This window comes from Lactuca saligna, chromosome 2 (assembly GCF_052625555.1).
Source record: "Lactuca saligna cultivar CGN05327 chromosome 2, ASM5262555v1, whole genome shotgun sequence".
NCBI classification, from domain to species: domain Eukaryota; kingdom Viridiplantae; phylum Streptophyta; class Magnoliopsida; order Asterales; family Asteraceae; genus Lactuca; species Lactuca saligna.
Genome location: NC_136418.1, coordinates 27,066,841 through 27,080,181, shown reverse-complemented (window position 1 = coordinate 27,080,181; position 13,341 = coordinate 27,066,841).

Genomic DNA, 13,341 nt, shown 5'->3' with positions numbered 1-13,341 from the left:
TTCGCTCTCTAGACTCTCTCTAGCCTCCCTTAAGCCCCCTAAAGTCTAGGTAAACCCCCTAGCATCCGAAGGAAGCCCCGAGGCTCCTGTAGTCCCGAGAAAAGAGCCTTTCGGCTTGGGAACGCTGCTCTAGCGAAGCCCGATTTTCGAGAAAACCCGTTGTAAGTGAGCCATGCCTACCCTATCTTTTGTATAGCTTATGTTTCAATATAGTAATGTTATTAGGACCTTATAATGAGTATTTAGGATATTATTATGAGTTATATAGTGTCTTTATAATATCTTTTTAACCACTCGTGGTATGGGGAATCTGGTTTAAAGGGCTGCATAAGGTTGTTGGATATCAGAAGTGCTATATGCCAAAATGGTCCTGCCCTCCGGTGTTTTATGTCTGGCCACTGTCTGTACATAGTGGGTGAAGAGTATTGTTTAACACTTATATAATAGTAATAACAAATAGAATATGAATTAGTCTCGTCAAACATTAGACTAAACCCTAATGGTAATGATACTAGGTTCTGTCGAAGGAAATCATTTTAAGAGTAACGAAGCGCTGTCTGAGTTCGGAATCATCACCTTAACAAGTGAGTGCATAGTTACTTTCATCTTACACATAGATATGAAGTATTTTATATTAATTACGTGCTATGTGTGCATATTATCTGAATACTTGTCTATGCTGGATGAACAATTTTATACACGTTTTAAATGATTTAAATTGTATATGTATTTTATATCTACAAAATGTGTTGGGTAAAACATGGGTAGATTAGAGGTGAGATAAATGATGAGCGATGAAAGATGAGATGAATGATGAACGATGATATATGAGTGATAAAATATGGTGTGAAGCGATGAGCCAAAACAATGACCCAAGCGATGGCCCCCATCATCTAGCAGAATATAGATGACAGCAACGAACTATTCTAGATATTCAAGTGGAACACTAGTAGTGTTACACCCCAAAACCGAGAACAACGGAAATGTTCTGGGGTGGAGGATGTCATGTAATGTATCACAATAATGTAAAGTAGTAAACAAGCAACAACATCATCCATTTCAGCAATAGTATAATTTTAATTACCAATGTGTTCTTTCATATTATAAGACAACATAATAAATAATCAAAATAAAAGAGGAGTCTTGATTTCTCCGGCTTCACAAAACCTGGTCGTCGTACCTGTCTATTTGTGACTTAAGAATACAAGTTATTTTGAAAGCGAGTATCAGCAATAAAGTTGGTGAATTCATAAGTATTAATGTGTCTTTGATTTGTAAAACTGGAAAGTAAAGACTTGTAAACATTTGGAGAAAAGTTTGTATAAGTATGAAAATGTTTGTAAGTAGTTGTAAACGTTTGAAAACCCTAGAAAATCCCTATGATTCCTACTAGTATAAAAAGTAATCTTCTACCAAGACTTAACTGTTTTGAAAGTAGCCTTCTACCAAGACCAGCCTATACGCCTATTATTATTATTTTCTACCTCATCGATTATGTGAATATGGCACATGGTAAAGGTATTAATAATATATTAACCAGATTTTTAATCCATTTGCAATTGTCGTATGCAACGTGTAAGTACTGTAGTATTTGTAATAAGTGACTACTTTGTACTAATTTTCCTTAATTGAGGGTTAAGGCATAATGTGATGGATAGAACCCATACTATACGCTATCTATCAAGAGATTTCGGGAACCAAATGCGAACCTGCATGACTGCAAGCCGTGAACATCCACATTACTATGATCATGTATACCCAATATAATTATCACAATGCAGTTGTGATTCATTGGTATAGTTAGATCCTGAACTTGTTCCATGCTATAGCACCTTGTTATGTTAGTTCTGTTATCGTACAATGTAAGCGTAATCGTGTAAGCATATCTATGTAAGCGTATTCATGTAAGCGTATCGATGTAAATGTATTCATGTAAGCGTATCTATGTAAACGTATTCATGTAAGCGTATCTATGTAAACGTATTCATGTAAGTGTATCTATGTAAACGTATTCAAGTAAGCGTATTCATGTAACATATAATGTATTAGTATATACTCATGAATGAACTGACTCTTGTGTGATTCCTTGTACTTGGAATGGTAAATAGTATCTCATAACTACACCTATTATAGTTACTAGTGATGTACGAGTATAACCGGAAGTATACCTTTGATACCTAAAGGTACTGACCTGACTAATGGAACCTTTATACCTATATATGTATACACGATATATAACTAATATTTAGACGACATTCGGACGAGCAACCGATGCCCTAAGGCCACATCCCAACGAGGAAAAGGAAATAAAGCGAGCTAGTCGTCCTAAGTCATTTAAAAATTATTTATATAACTATACATATCTAGGCATGCATTTTACAATATAAAAGTATAAAAGAAGTTTTGTAAAACCTTTGAAAAGTTTAATACTAAGAAACAATGACTTGATGTCAGTTTATAAAATGATTTGAAAGTATTTTGTTTGATAAGGCAGTTTAAGTATAAGGAAAACCTTTGTTTGAAAACACATTTGTAACAGAGTTTGAAAGGAAACTTACAGTATGTAAGACAGTTTGATAAAGAGTTTTAAACATGTGAAAACGTTTAAGAAAGTCATTTGAAGAAATCTGTTTGGTAAAACAGTTAACGTATAGTAAATCCATTTGCATGCTAGTTATTAATCACATGTGATTGATATAAAAATTAGCATGATTCAACTTGTATTCCCCCCATAAAGCATTTGTAAACATTTAAAAGGTTAATTAAGGGGTATGAAGTCACCTGCAGTGAGCGGATCGGATGGAAGCGTCGGATAAGTGCTTGGTGTCAAGTGAAGACTTAGACACACACAATGATCCTAATAACATATGAAGACATATGTATATATATATATATATATATATAATTAGTGATTATAACACTAATTAAACATGTATAAACATCCTAATGTGAGGAAAACACTTTGGTCAAAGTGTTAGGAGGCTATCGGGTTGCAACAAGGTGTGTAAGGCCTTATACAGAAGTTTATGGTCAATAGACCATGTTTGTTGGAGTTTACGACCCATGGGAGTTTATTCCTGGATGTAAAATCTCAATTGGGTCACCAAATGAGGCTTAAAACTATTATAACTTAAGTGGTTAAGTGTTCCAAGGCTTAAACAAGAGGTTGGGTGAGTTTAAGGTCCAAGAATGGCCTTGTATGGTGTTTACTGTCTGGGGACCACTTCCCCATGAGTTTACGGCCGTAAAATCATGGTAAGAAGTACCATTTAGTGTATTGAAGTCCTTATTTCAATGTTTTAAGGTTCTATGCTAATATCCAAGGCTTACTAAGGTGTTAGGGGCATCAAAACACCCTTTGGGGGTGTTTACGGTTTTGGGAGATTCCCAAACCGTAAACTCATGTTCATGGGGGGGGGGGGGGTTTGGTGTTTTTCAAGTGCTAAACTCATCAAGGAAAGGATCTATGCTAGTTATCAAGGCTTAGAAGGAACTAGGGCACACTTTGGCACCCATTTTAGGGTTTACGATCCAAGAACACCTAGTTCTTGGTGTTTCTTAGGTGATTTCTTAATATAAGGAAGTATAACAAGCCTTAATATACTCTAGGATAGAAGTACTTACAATTGGGATGAAAGCTTGAAGATCATTGGGAGAGAAATCGAGTTTTCTCTAGTTGAAATGGGAGAAATGAAGGAAAATGGCTAAGTACCATATATATAGTCCATGAAGTTTACGGTCCAAATGCCATTTGGGCCGTAAACTCCAAACTCTTGGAGTTTTTGGAACTTTATGATGCACAAAATGCCTTGGAGTATACGTCCTATGTTTACCTTTTAAAGGGTTAAAGCTCAGAATGCTCAAACGGACACCAAACGTGCTAAAAGGTAGCAGAAATGAACTTGACTTTCTACGAAGTGTTTGACTGTACAAGATAGAAAATTTTGGGTTGTCACAAGCAGGCTCACAACCTGTAGGTGTTGTGAACGATGTGTTCACCGGTGTACTCTAAAAACCCATTGACATGTATTGCAAATGGACTCTCGAAAATGATACGATCAATAAACGAGATAAACCCCGATGACTATGGAGTTAGCGCCTGTTCTGCAAACCTTGGTAACTATGTATTTAGTGACCGTTGATTAAACCCTGGAAACGATGGATTTTGTGCCTATTCCTTAGGATAACCCTGACAACGATGGATTTCGTGCCTATTCCTTTGGATTACTTTAGCTTTTCTTTGGTTTTAGTGTTCGATTTGGGACTTGAATTCGTCACTTTAAATCCATAGTTAGGTTCTGATAAAATTGTATGCGTATAGTTCCCTCTTTCATCTTTTCTGGAATATAAGGAGCTTGTCCTAACGATTTTCGGTTGATTTTATACAAATTTTACAAGTTAACCATCTTGAGCTGTTCCTTTCTGGACTCACATGCAAACTCGGTAACTTTTAATCTAGGAGGGTTAATATTTAAATCATAGGAAAAACTCATGGTTAACAAGACATTATTCTCTAACCATAACCTCTGAAATTTCATGAATCGGAGTTTTGAAGAATTAATTATGCACATCACAAGTTGATGTATAATTTCTGCAGCTTTCCTGACCACTCAGTACTCTTTTAATAAACTGTACAATTTCACTTGGAATTAAATCAAGATCTTGATACGGAGGAAATTAGACATCCATATATAACTACATGCTTTGAAATTTTAGCATTTAGAGTTATGAGAAATTTATTTTGACTTTTAGAAGACAACACATGAAATTTGTAACAGCATAGACCCTTTTGAGAAAATTGACCATTTTACCCTTCAAGGGTTTGGAATTTGGAAAAGTGATTCAAAGTAGACATACTGAGCTTTCGAGAAAAGTAAGTCTCATGATTTTTTGTGACAATCGTCAATTTCGGGTCAAATCAAAGTCACACAAAGTCAACAAGTCAACCCGGTCGACTCAGTTAGCCCTTGTATATTAGGGTTTACGTTAGGTAATTACTGTACAACTCACTATTTTAATGAGAAAACATCATTTGGAAAATGCGTGTGTTTAATTTTCCTTAGCCTTGATAGTGCTAAACAATGAACCAAAGTGATAGAACAATGTTGCATACTCATCGGGAGTGTGTAAGATCCTTAAACATGGCCTAATGGGGCTTGCGGATCTTGCGTTGTGAAGCCAAGCACTCAAAAAGGTCACAAAAGAAACCTCTCTCAATCTCTTTCACTCTATCTCTCTATATTAGAAATCTCTCCCAAATCTCTCCAAGTATGTCAAATCTCTCCCAAATGTCTCTAAGAATGTGGAATCTCTCCCAAATCTCTCACAAAACCTCTTTTGATTTATCTTAATCATTTGGGGCATCCCGATACTTGACTTGGTGAAAAACCACTCGAAAAGGGGTGAAATCTTAGGGCCGAAGCATCCCTATGGGGGCCAAGTCCTCCCTGATATGAGGCCACAAGAAACGAGACCGACGTCTCCTTGAGTAGCTGTAGCCACCGAGACCGAAGTCCCCTTGAGCAGCCGCAATCATTTGGCCGCAGCCACCAAACCCGTAGCCACCGAACCCGGAACTAGCACCGCATCCAAGTATCGTCTTCGGACCGCAATCCCCTTTCGCCCCTGGACCGCAGCCAGCAACCAAGCCACTCCGGTGCTTAGGCTGCTGAGACCGAACCCTTGCCCATACTTCTAATTTTCCATCCTTTTACCCGGTTTTCGACCACGACTTCGTTTTAAGCCCGTTATTAATTATTTTAAGGGGGGATTTTCACCCAAACTTATATTTTGGCTTATAAGGTCCCATATATTCATAAATTCAGCATATTTTTAAGGAAAATCTTATTTAAGAATGAAATCCATTAAATAAGATTTTGTGGTGAAGTGTTGACTCTTCCATAATGTTTGACACAAGAAACCACCCCATACCCATTCCATGACCAGCCATTGTCCTCCCCACCATCCCTAGTCACTTCATAGTCATTTCCCACTCATTTTCCCTCCATTCCCATGTCAAAAGAGTTTAAAAAACCCTCTCTCTCTCTTTCTCTCTTCACTTCACTCACTTCACTCACTTCCACCAAGGATCAAACACCACTTTTCTCTTAAATTCTCTCACACAAATTCGAGATTTCCAAGGCATTTTTCAAGCTTTCCTCCTATATTTGGTAAGTATCCTCACCCTCCTTATGGTTATCACCTTTCCTTTTACTCAAATCATTGATTCCTTACACAAACTCCACCAATATTGTGTTAGATTCTCGAATCTTCAAGCAATCCTCTAAGTGTTATTAAGTTGAACACTTCTCTCCTTCAACATCCATACAATGAAATCACACAAGGTGAGCTCATACCCCTATATTTTCATGCTTTTTTAAGTTTTAAGGGGGGGGGGGGATACAAGTTAAAATACCAAGAACACAATTAAAATGTTTCTAACAACTTTCATCAGAAAAGTTGGGCTCCATTCACGGACTGTTTTGGTCAACTTAAATATTTTAGTTTTCAAAAATATTTTAGGTACAAGTAGTTCCAGTTCTTATCTTTAAAATGGCTACTTGCACATCTCCATGCTAGTTTTCTACAATTTATGGTGATTTTTACAAAATTGTCTATCATTTCAAGAACCAATCCGGACCAGTCTGTGATTATGGACGTTTTCACACATGTTGGAGACAACTAAAAATCATGAGAAAATTTATGAACAAACTAGATACGTTATCCAAATTCCAAGAATGTACGTATTCTGATTTGGACCTATTATGAATTTTCTATCAATTTTCTAAGAACAGTAATAGAAAATGTTATCATCAGAAAAATACTATCAATTTCATTTCACCTTGTAACATGTTGAGCAAGGTGTATATCTTTATGTGATTATATGTATTGCAATATATGAAATTTCGTCCTAGTATATAAACATGCATCAGTTGACAAATGGATTTTGATATATAGGACATAGAGAATAACAAATTGTTGTAATCAAAGTACATCCATTACATATAAACATTAGAATAAACTATGTTAAGTATAGTTTATGTATACTACTACTACTACCCTTGTTTTGATAAACTATAATAGGTATAGTTTATGATACATTACATAACACATTCATTACAAAAGGGTATATTTATACAAAAGGGATTTTCATTACATGATATGTAAATTCGTTAATGACTTTTGTGAGACATTTGCTTCACTTTACCAATAAGTCCTGCATTGTAACAAGAGTCTCTTGAAGGGAGAGCGTGATAGTTCTATATAGATCTATATTGGGTCTGACAAACCCACACCTTAGCTGCATGCAACAACTAGACCGGCAGGTCTGGGGTGACAAATGTCATAACATTTCCGACGCCTGAAGAACGTCATTTAAGGCCACCTAGGTCATAGCATGGTTATAATAACTCACATTAAGTGTTAACAAACATAGAATTTACAGGGATTTCACTGAAATTAAAAGAGTTTATGTCGATTTTAACTTGCATTATTTACTATAAGTAAGGAAAGATACTTATACAATTCGGTCTTTGGGATTTTAAGACTACATTTGAACATTAAGAAAAATTTTGGATTTTCTGGAATGAATGCCACTTTTACAAGAAAAGGTTTTTATAACTACATACCAATGCTTATGAACTCACCAACCTTTGTGTTGACACTTTTTCAAACTACCTGGATTCTTAGGAAATCACTAAACAGGTAACCAAGTGCTTTTGAGGATGGGACGTTAAGGCGTCATACATTTCACATTTTTGTCAACATATTGTAATTGATTTGGAAACATGTAATTCATACAATGATGTAACTCTTTCAATTATATATATGTTGGTTGTGTTTACTTTAATCACTATTGCAAATGTTGTTATGATACTATACATGAAGTCCTCTACCCCCGGATGTTTCCGCCATCCTTGGTTTAGGGTGTGATATTTTTAGATGTTCAGATTACCTTGAACAGATTTTCGAAGTTGAAGGGCATAATTGGAAAAACATGCCATTTTAGCTTTTTATTCACTTTTGGTGTTTTATTAAGGACTTAATGGTTAAGGTTTAACCTTAGAACTTTAGACATCATAATTGATTACATATTTGTTTATGAAAATGTATTAATGTAGTTTTCCCAAAGGACTTAATGCTTGGCTTAATAAGGTCTCAAAGTTATGGATTTTCAATAATATATCATTTTCTTTCTCATATTAGGGTGAAGTTGATAACTAAACCCATTAAGCTCTTAAAACACCAAATGGCTGGAAAATCGAGTCCTTCTCAGATTTATCATTAAGTGGTGATCTAATGGTGGAGTTGTGCTGGTTAATGGTGGTCAAACCACACACATATACATGAAAAATCTTAAAAGATAACGGACAAATCATGGTGGGAAAAACTTGCACTTCACAGGTGTATACACACACCATTACACATGTACCCACCAGTGGTGGTCGTTGGCGGTAAAGGAGCATACCGGAAGCTGGAGGCTACTGGCGGTGGGTGGTGGTAGAATTCACGCCGACAGCCTAGGCTGTCGGCCAAGGAGTGATTTATCGGTGGGAAAAGAAAAGAAGAAGAAAAGAACAGGAATGCAATATTACCTATAGGATGGAACAATGGCTAGCACGATATTTGCTTCACCCTCTTCCCTTCGGTGGTAGCTTGACCCGCCAACAGCCTTCTCATTTTTCTTCGTCTCAGCTTCCTTTTGGCATCTAACAATGAACGAGAATAGATATCGGGTCGATTAGGGTTGATGTGGGGCTAACAACGATCTTGGGCTACAAAGGGAAAGAAGCCTCATTCCTTAATCCAATTTCCGTTGACCAAGAGTGAATAAATTCCTGATTTTCACTTTAACCCCTTCATCTTTCCCATAATGACATATACTACCCTTTAAACAAACTTCTTGACAAAAGACAACATTAGAACTTGACAACTTCAACCACTTTTCTAGGAATGGTTTCAAATCACTCAATTAAGAATTTATTAATTAATTATTGTTATCGTTATTATCATTATTATTTATTAATTAATCCCTTTAAAATTTATCAAATCATTTTTATTCGTTTTGATCATCGATAAAATTCTTTAGAATTCTTATCCTTAATTATATAATTATTCTTATAAATTAACAAAATTGTCTTTGAAATTACTAACGAGAAATAGGGTGCTACATATAAAGTTTAAACCTTCACCATTGTATGCTTAGATTCAGGTTTGGGGTGTTTTATGTTATATTTTGGTCCCATAGTTGAGGTTCTTTGAGTTAAAAGAGTTTCACTCCATATGAGCTGTGCTTTTAGGCTCTTGGAAGTGTTAAGAGCCGTAAAAATCGGACCTTGATGGTTTAGCCTCAACCATGCAATTGCTAGGTACCAACTAAGTGTGTTTACAGACTTAATCTATGTCTTAATCCCCATCCATGCATGAAAAAGCATAAAGTGAAACATCCCAACAATACGGTCCAAAAATTTTGTTTTCAAATTATTACTAAAATCATAAATCATCCAAAGTCATAAGTAAAATCGTGTATCATGTATCATAAAACATCATAGTATCTGTCTCAAATCAAAATCTCATAACAAAACATCAGAGTAAACTCCCAGGCTAAGAATGTGGTGTGTGCCATGCTATCATCTTGAGCTCTTCTCCTTGTTACCGGAAGTACCTGAAACTAAAATTGAAACTGTAAGCACGAAGCGTAGTGAGTCTCCCCAAACTACCACATACCATACAAATATCATACAATTAGGAGATACGGGCCCCGCCCACACTCCACTATCTAGGAGATTCGGGCCCCGCCCGCACTCCGTTATCTAGGAGATTCGGGACCCACCCACACTCCACTACTAACATACATACAAGTATCACACTGACAACAAGGATTTCTACCAAATAATCACATATCTATGCTCAAGTAATACTAAGAGAATCGAGCCCCGCCCATACTAGACTACTACGAGATTCGGGCCCCGCCCACACTCACCTACTAACATATTATATAGACGGGTCGGCCTTGGTGCCTTCGACCCGTCCCTACTGAAAGGAAACTCACCTCGTATGACTGACTGCTGAAAACCTGAGTGAGGAATCCCTGTATGTTGCTCCGGTGACTCTCCAGCTATAAATTCCATAATGATACTTAGTCAAAAACTGATAACTCCTCCTTGGGTAAAATGACCATTTTACCCCTGGTTAAAGTCAACATCCTGCTCAAGGTCAACTTTCCAGTTGACCAAACTCGCCAAGTCAGCCTTGTAACTCCTTGAGTTCTAGAACTCAGAAGCCTAGAATCACGACTCGACTCGCCGAGTCACCCTATGAGTTGTCAAGTTCTAAAGCCACTTATCATCGTGATTGGTCGAACTGACTCGTCGAGTCGTCCTCAGACTCACCGAGTCCTAGCATAATCAGAAAAGGGACAAAATCATCCTACTCGCCGAGTACAATGAACATCATCGAGATTCCTTCATAGGACTCACCAAGTTCCCTAATGAACTCGTTGAGTCCCTTGCTGTAACGCCCCGATTCTTAGGTATTGATTTATGTAAGAATTCCTTTGATTTCAAGGTCCACTCGACGAGTTGGTTGCCCTACTCGTCAATTAGTAGCGGGTTAGTCCGCGTGTTTTAGTGATTTACTCGCCGAGTCCAAGAAGGGACTCAACGAGTAGGAGCTGGCAGATGAAACCTGTTGGGGTGCAAAGTTATTCATGCTTGACTTTGTAAATTTTTTACTTTTGTAAAACCCACTTGCATGTGGTGCATTAGCCTTATGACTTATGAGTTAGTGAGAGTGAAAGAGAGACACGTAAACACCTCTATATAAGGTGGGTTCATACCACTTGTAGAGGTGTGCTTGAGAGATGTAAAAGTTGAGTGTGTAAGTGTGTGTTATTTATGTAGACTAGATCTAGATCCCTTTTTGTGTAACACCATACATAATCAATACATCTCTTGAACACCCAAATCACCATGTTCATTGTGCAATCTTTAATTCCGCATGAAAAACCATGTTTTTAATGTCACTACAGTTGATATCACAACGGGTCTTCAAGATCAAAGTGATTTTTGAAGAACGATTCTCGGTTTGGCAACTTTTGTCACAATTGAAGCAAGTTTGGTGAGTCTCTCTCTCTATGATCTCTCTTAATCTCATTGAATCGTGCGTTGCGTTTTTGAATTGTGATCGTTTGACTCGTTGGATCAAAATTTTCTTCAAAAACCCCATTGATGTTCCATTATTTTTTTAGATCAAGTCCAATATCCAATTAATTTACTGTTCTTTTTGTATTCGAAGTCCAAAACAATTTTTTTGGTTAACTGTTCATTGTTTGTTATCCGATATTACAATTCATTTGTATGAGCCCAAAATTAATATTCATTTACTGTTCATGTATCCGTTTGAGCCTAAAAGTCATTGAATATGTTTGATCCAAATTCGATGTTGTTTATCATTCATCTTTATTTCTTACTTTACCCAGTTATACCATCGGACATTCTTGTCTCGTTCTTGAAGTTTTATTTTCAACTTCAAGTTTCTGTTAATCGATTTGATGTACTTGCTAATCAGTTATGATTTCTTCAATTTCATACTGATGAGGATCAAGTTTTGGCTAAGAAATTGACAATCAAATATTTGATTTTGATGGATATTGTCAAGAACATTTGAAGGTAATGAATAATAGTGAAATATTCATGTTTAGATATGAAATTTGACATCGATTTCGAAAAGTCAACCAAAGAAAAGTCAAAATTGGGTTCTTGAATAAAAAGCAAAGTTAATTTTGGAGTCAATCGATTGAAGCTTTTGTTATGATAATCGCTAATTTTGACTTGGGAAGAACTTTGTTGATGTACGAAGATTTGGAATCGAATGGTGTTTGTGTCTTTGTTCGACTAATTTGTTCATATATTGGCAACACAATGGAAGTCATTCATTCACATCTGGGTCTCGATTAAGTTTTGTAAATGATAGTGTTGGGATCGTGGTTCTCAAATCATTTCATTATTTCTAAAAATCGATGTGTATGTCTTGGCTTGTATCAGAGATGATGAATGGATTAAAGGTTAAAACTGTTATTCGAAGTCAAAGATAAATGAACAGATACTGATAGCAAAGGATGATGATTGATAGTTTAATAACGATGTTCATTAAATTGATGCTGAAGAATTGGATTGATTGCCGATAGCTTGGAGGGTCACTGTATTGATAATAAAGATCGAATGTTTGGATGATAATTTGGTGTAAACGAACACATGATGCATTCGTTTTTTTAGCGAATCAATGATGTATACGAAATTGGGATTAAGAATTTGTACGAAGGGTATTTTGAGTATACATACGAAGGAAAGAAGGATTATTATTCGAAGGGTATAGAGTTGAATTTCGTACAAAGGGGTAGTTTTGAACAAACGGTTGAATTTTCGTATTAATTGTAGAAGGAAATCAAAGTTTCGGATTTGACCCTTGAAATTTCAATAATTTGATACTTTTTAAAACCCTTCGTATGATTGTTTAAAAGTTTCCTATGATTTGAAGAAAAGCAAAAATTTTCGAATTCAGCCCCTGAACCTTCGAATATTTGGCACTTCGAAAATTAAAGGAAGTTTCGGATGTTTGACACTTTTCACCCAACTTCGAAAATTGTCTGAAGCTTCGTATGTTTGGGGTAACTCGTCGTATGATTTGAGCATAAAGGGCAGATTTGTCGAAAATAGTCCCTGATGTTTCGAATGTTTGGCAGTTCGTACCCAAATTCGAAAAAGGATTGTTTTTGCTGAAAATTGAAGAAAATGCATTTCAAGCCCCTGCAGTTTGTGCAAATTGACACTTTTAACCTAGCTTTGGAAAAGGTGGAGAGTTTTGCATATTTTGTTGTTTTGGGTGCACCGTGTCATTGCAGAATTTTGAAATTGACAATTTCTGCCTATTTTTGAGAAATTTTGTCAAGGGCAATTCGTGAACGCAATTAAAAATCGAATATTTTTGGGTTTTCTGGAATGAAACAAAAAGTTTATGCCACATGTTAAGGGGAAGTTTTGACACGAAAAATTCCGAATAGAGCACGTTCTCTTTCCTTGAAGGTTTTATAATCAAATTTCGATTATAAAAACGGGGAGAAATTTATATGGAAATTCGAACTTGAATTTTTCATATTATGCGGATTTGAAGACCGAAGTGATCTTGAAGTTTTGAAGATTACGAAATGATGCAATTGGATGTTCGGAAGTGATGTATTCGAAATGGGTTTGGTTTTCTTGAAGATTTTTAGGGTGTATTTTTATGCTCAACTTTTGGGTGATCAATTTAGAGTTTGAGAAGCTCGTGATCATTCGTTGATGC